Source organism: Oncorhynchus masou, chromosome 5 (assembly GCF_036934945.1).
Source record: "Oncorhynchus masou masou isolate Uvic2021 chromosome 5, UVic_Omas_1.1, whole genome shotgun sequence".
Lineage (NCBI taxonomy): Eukaryota > Metazoa > Chordata > Actinopteri > Salmoniformes > Salmonidae > Oncorhynchus > Oncorhynchus masou.
Genome location: NC_088216.1, coordinates 92,069,342 through 92,075,341, shown reverse-complemented (window position 1 = coordinate 92,075,341; position 6,000 = coordinate 92,069,342). Strand labels below are relative to the sequence as shown.

Sequence of the window (6,000 nt, the reverse complement as noted above, 5' to 3'; positions counted from 1 at the left end):
GCGGTTAGAGTGTAGGGACGGCAGGTAGCCTAGCGGTTAGAGTGTAGTGACGGCATGAAGCCTAGCGGTTAGAGTGTAGGGACGGCAGGTAGCCTAGCGGTTAGAGTGTGGAGACGGCAGGTAGCCTAGTTGTTAGAGTGTAGGGGCGGCAGGTAGCCTTGTGGTTAGATCGTAGGGACGGCAGGTAGCGTAGTGGTTAGAGTGTAGGGGCGGCATGCAGCCTAGTGGTTAGAGTGTTGGGGCGGCAGGTAGCCTCGTGGTTGGAGTGTAGAGGAGGCAGGTAGCCTAGTAGTTGGAGGGGAGAGGCGGCAGGTAGCCTAGTGGTTAGAGGGGAGAGGTGGCAGGTAGCCTAGTGGTTAGAGTGTAGGGGCGGCATGCAGCCGAGTGGTTAGAGTGTTGGGGCGGCAGGTAGCCTCGTGGTTGGAGTGTAGAGGAGGCAGGTAGCCTCGTGGTTGGAGGGGAGAGGCGGCAGGTAGCCTAGTGGTTAGAGGGGAGAGGTGGCAGGTAGCCTAGCGGTTAGAGTGTAGAGATGGCATGAAGCCTAGCGGTTAGAGTGTAGGGACGGCAGGTAGCCTAGCGGTTAGAGTGTAGTGACGGCATGAAGCCTAGCGGTTAGAGTGTAGGGACGGCAGGTAGCCTAGCGGTTAGAGTGTGGAGACGGCAGGTAGCCTAGTGGTTAGAGTGTAGGGGCGGCAGGTAGCCTTGTGGTTAGATCGTAGGGACGGCAGGTAGCGTAGTGGTTAGAGTGTAGGGGCGGCATGCAGCCTAGTGGTTAGAGTGTTGGGGCGGCAGGTAGCCTCGTGGTTGGAGTGTAGAGGAGGCAGGTAGCCTAGTAGTTGGAGGGGAGAGGCGGCAGGTAGCCTAGTGGTTAGAGGGGAGAGGTGGCAGGTAGCCTAGTGGTTAGAGTGTAGGGGCGGCATGCAGCCGAGTGGTTAGAGTGTTGGGGCGGCAGGTAGCCTAGTGGTTAGAGTGTAGAGGAGGCAGGTAGCCTAGTGGTTAGAGGGGAGAGGTGGCAGGTAGCCTAGTGGTTAGAGTGTAGGGGCGGCATGCAGCCGAGTGGTTAGAGTGTTGGGGCGGCAGGTAGCCTCGTGGTTGGAGTGTAGAGGAGGCAGGTAGCCTCGTGGTTAGAGGGGAGAGGTGGCAGGTAGCCTAGTGGTTAGAGTGTAGGGGCAGCAGGTAGCCTAGTAGTTAGAGCAGGCCTTGCAGTCGAATGCCGCGCAGTTGCCATACCAGGCGGTGATGCAACCGGTCAGGATGTTCTCGATGTTGCAGCTGTAGAACCTTTTGAGGATCTCAGGACCCATGCCAAATCTTTTCAATCTCCTGAGGGGGAATAGATTTTGTCAGAATACACATCCTGGTAATCAGTCTGGCCCCGTGACCTTGTGAATGTCGACCTGTTTAAAGGTCTTACTCACATTGTCTACAGAGAGCGTCTTCACACAGTTGTCCGGAACTTTTAAACAGCATCTACCCCCATAAGACTGCTGAACAGTTCATCAAATGGCCACCGGACTATTTACATTGACAACCCTCCCAGATGTTTGTACACTGCTGCTACCCGCTGTTAATTAAGCATAGTCACTTCACCCCTACCTATATGTACAAATGACCTTAACTAACCTGTATCCTCTCACGTTGACTTGGTACCCGTACGCCCTGTATACAGCCTTGTTATCGTTATTTTATTGTGCTACTTTTTATTTACATTTTTACTTTAGTTTATTTAGTAAATATTTAATATAAAAACTCTATTTCTTGAACTGCATTGTTGGTTGAGGGCTTGTAAGTAAGCATATCACTGTAAGGTCTACATCTGTTGTATTCGGCGCAAGTGATAAATCAACTTAATTTGATTATGCCTGGCGAAAACCAAACTGCGCAATGTCCACAATGTCATAACGCAGGAGGTGTGTTGGAAAGATTTTGATGTCAATGTTAATATGATAGTTGGGACTTGAATTCACACTGGATTCAAATATTATTTAGAGTTAATTCAAACAGGATTTAAAGACCCTTTTAATTAAGTGTTGTTTTTAAAGTTTGATCTTTCTGATAGCTTGTTGTTGCACCATGTGCAGCTTGCAACACCCACACATCTGAGCTCTCACTTCCTGCATGTGGCTTCCCACATGATTTACAGCAGAATCTCTGCCAACTGCCATTGCATAGAACACAGTCTAATACACAGCACAACTAGGCAGTTTGACGTAATTTACCTATCTATCACTGTAGCCACTGAAAGAAAGCGTTTCCAACTAACGGCTCTGCTTGTAAGAGATACAGGATAATCTTTGGAAAAGTAAGAAAATAAATACTATTTAATATATGAAGTGTGCCAAAATAGGTTGTATATTTGTTCATATAATTTGATGTGCCACTTTACTAGAAAGTGTTGTTCCTAACTGCAGTACAACATTATAATTGCAGTGGTTGTAAAGAAAATACAGTATAATCTTTGAAAAAATGCAAATAAATGCTGTGTAATATATGAAGTTCGCTTGAAATCCATGTGTTCATGATTCCATCTTCTGCAAAAACTCCAGAGCGGACGGAGATTGTTGGTTACCATGCCAACACTAACCGTGGTTCCTCGGAGCAGCAGGCTGTTGTCGTGGAGACCAGAATCTAACAAGAGGCTTCAACCACCCAGGGAGAATAATATGAAAAGTAACTGTCTGTCTCTTTGTCTTTCTCCATCTCCCTCTCTCCCCATCTCTCTCTGTCTTTCTCCATCTCTCTGTCTCTCTCTCTCCATCTCTCTCTGTCTTTCTTCATCTCTCTGTCTCTCTCCATCTCTCTCTCTCCTCATCTCTCTGTCTTTCTCCATCTCTCTCTCTCCTCATCTCTCTGTCTTTCTCCATCTCTCTGTCTCTGTGTCTCTCTCTCTCTCTCCATCTCTCTCTGTCTTTCTTCATCTCTCTGTGTCTTTCTCCATCTCTCTGTGTCTCTCCTCATCTCTGTCTTTCTCCATCTCTCTCTGTCTCTCTCTATCTCTCTCTCCCCATCTCTCTGTGTCTCTCCCCATCTCTGTCTCTCTCCATCTCTGTGTCTCTCTCTATCTCTCTCTCCCCATCTCGCTGTGTCTCTCCCCATCTCTGTCTTTCTCCATCTCTCTGTGTCTCTGTCTCTCTCCATCTCTCTGTGTGTCTCTCTCTCTCCATCTCTCTCTGTCTTTCTTCATCTCTCTGTGTCTTTCTCCATCTCTCTGTCTCTCCCCATCTCTGTCTCTCTCCATCTCTCTGTCTCTCCCCATCTCTGTCTCTCTCCATCTCTGTGTCTCTCTCTCTCTCTCTCTCTCTCCCATCTCTCTCTGTCTCTCCCCATCTCTGTCTCTCTCCATCTCTCTCTCTTTTTCCATCTCTCTCTGTGTCTCTCTCTGTCTTTCTCCATCTCTCTGTCTCTCTCTGTCACCCTATGTCTCTCTCTGTCTCTCCCCATCTCTCTGTGTCTCTCAATTCAATTCAAGGGGTTTTATTGGCATGGGAAACATGTGTTAACATTGCCAAAGCAAGTGAGGTAGATAATATACAAAAGTGAAATAAACAATCAAAATTAACAGTAAACATTACACATACAGAAGTTTCAAAACAATAAAGACATTACACATGTCATGTTATATATATATATACAGTGTTTTAACAATGTACAAATGGTTAAAGGACACAAGATGAACTAAATAAGCATAAATATGGATTGTATTTACAATGGTGTTTGTTCTTCACTGGTTGCCCTTTTCTCGTGGCAACAGGTCACAAATCTTGCTGCTGTGATGGCACACTGTGGAATTTCACCCAGTAGATATGGGAGTTTATCAAAATTTTATTTTTTTCGATTTCCTTGTGTATCTGTGTAATCTGAGGGAAATATGTCTCTCTAATATGGTCATACATTGGGCAGGAGGTTAGGAAGTGCAGCTCAGTTTCCACCTCATTTTGTGGGCAGTGAGCACATAGCCTGTCTTCTCTTGAGAGTCATGTCTGCCTACGACAGCCTTTCTCAATGGCAAGGCTATGCTCACTGAGTCTGTACATAGTCAAAGCTTTCCTTAAGTTTGGGTCAGTTACAGTGGTCAGGTATTCTGCCGCTGTGTACTCTCTGTTTAGGGCCAAAAAGCATTCTAGGTTGCTCTGTTTTTTTGTTAATTCTTTCCAATGTGTCAAGTAATTATCTTTTTTTTTCTCATGATTTGGTTGGGTCTAATTGTGCTGCTGTCCTGGGGATCTGTGGGGTGTGTTTGTGTTTGTGAACAGAGCCCCAGGACCATCTTGCTTAGGGGACTCTTCTCCAGGTTCTTCTCTCTGTAGGCGATGGCTTTGTTATGGAAGGTTTGGGAATTTAACGGCTCTTTTCTGGATTTTGATAATTAGTGGGTATCGGACTAATTCTGCTCTGCATGCATTATTTGGTTTCTACGTTGTACACTGAGGATATTTTTTCAGAATTCTGCATGCAGAGTCTCAATTTGGTGTTTGTCCCATTTTGTGAAGTCTTGGTTGGTGAGCGGACCCCAGACCTCACAACCATAAAGGGCAATGGGCTCTATGACTGATTCAAGTATTTTTAGCCAAATCCTAATTGGTATGTTGAAATTTATGTTCCTTTTGATGGCATAGAATGCCCTTCTTGCCTTGTCTCTCAGATCGTTCACAGCTTTGTGGAAGTTACCTGTGGCGCTGATGTTTAGGCCAAAGTATGTATCGTTTTTTTGTGCGCTCTAGGGAAACAGTGTCTAGATGGAATTTGTATTTTGTGGTCCTGGTGACTGGACCTTTTTTGGAACACCATTATTTTGGTCTTACTGAGATTCACTATCAGGGCCCAGGTCTGACAGAATCTGTGCAGAAGATCTAGGTGCTGCTGTAGGCCCTCCTTGGTTGGTGACAGAAGCACCAGATCATCAGCAAACAGTGGACATTTGACTTCGGATTCTAGTAGGGTGAGGCCGGGTGCTGCAGACTTTTCTAATGCCCGCGCCAATTCGTTGATATATATGTTGAAGAGGGTGGGGCTTAAGCTGCATCCCTTTCTCACCCCACGACCCTGTGTGAAGAAATGTGTGTGTTTTTTGCCAATTTTAACCACACACTTGTTGTTTGTGTAAATGGATTTCATAATGTCGTATGTTTTACCCCCAACACCACTTTCCATCAGTTTGTATAGCAGACCCTCATGCCAAATTGAGTCGAAGGCTTTTTTGAAATCAACAAAGCATGAGAAGACTTTGCCTTTGTTTTTGGTTTGTTTGGTTGTCAATTAGGGTGTGCAGGGTGAATACATGGTCTGTTGTACGGTAATTTGGTAAAAAGCCAATTTGACATTTGCTCAGTACATTGTTTTCATTGAGGAAATGTACGAGTCTGCTGTTAATGATAATGCAGAGGATTTTCCCAAGCTTACTGTTGATGCATATTCCACGGTAGTTATTGGGGTTAATTTTGTCTCCACTTTTGTGGATTGGGGCGATCAGTCCTTGGTTCCAAATATTGGGGAAGATGCCAGAGCTAAGGATGATTTTATAGAGTTTTAGTATAGCCAAATGGAATTTGTTGTCTGTATATTTGATCATTTCATTGAGGATACCATCAACACCACAGGCCTTTTTGGGTTGGAGGGTTTTTATTTTGTCCTGTAACTCATTCAAGGTAATTGGAGAATCCAGTGGGTCCTGGTAGTCTTTAATAGTTGATTTTAAGACCTGTATTTGATCATGTATATATTTTTGCTCTTTATTCTTTGTTATAGAGCCAAAAAGATTGGAGAAGTGGTTTACCCATACATCTCCATTTTGGATAGATAATTCTTTGTGTTGTTGTTTGTTTAGTGTTTTCCAATTTTCCCAGAAGTGGTTAGAGTCTATGGATTCTTCAATTACATTGAGCTGATTTCTGACATGCTGTTCCTTCTTTTCCCGTAGTGTATTTCTGTATTGTTTTAGTGATTCACCATAGTGAAGGCGTAGACTCAGGTTTTCCTGGTCTCTATGTTTTTGGTTGGACA

At 44.8% G+C, this 6,000-nt stretch overlaps 1 protein-coding gene across 1 annotated transcript in view; it reads left to right on the top strand.

Annotated features, from left to right (window-relative positions):
• Nucleotides 1-2,113: 2,113 nt before the first annotated feature.
• znf831 (zinc finger protein 831) overlaps nt 2,114-6,000 on the top strand; it is a 116,371-nt gene continuing 112,484 nt past the window's right edge. Inside the window, exons 1-2 of the mRNA XM_064967073.1 lie at nt 2,114-2,302; nt 2,547-2,670. The gene's annotated coding sequence lies outside the window, so the exon portion shown is untranslated. The remainder of the gene's footprint in view (nt 2,303-2,546; nt 2,671-6,000) is intronic.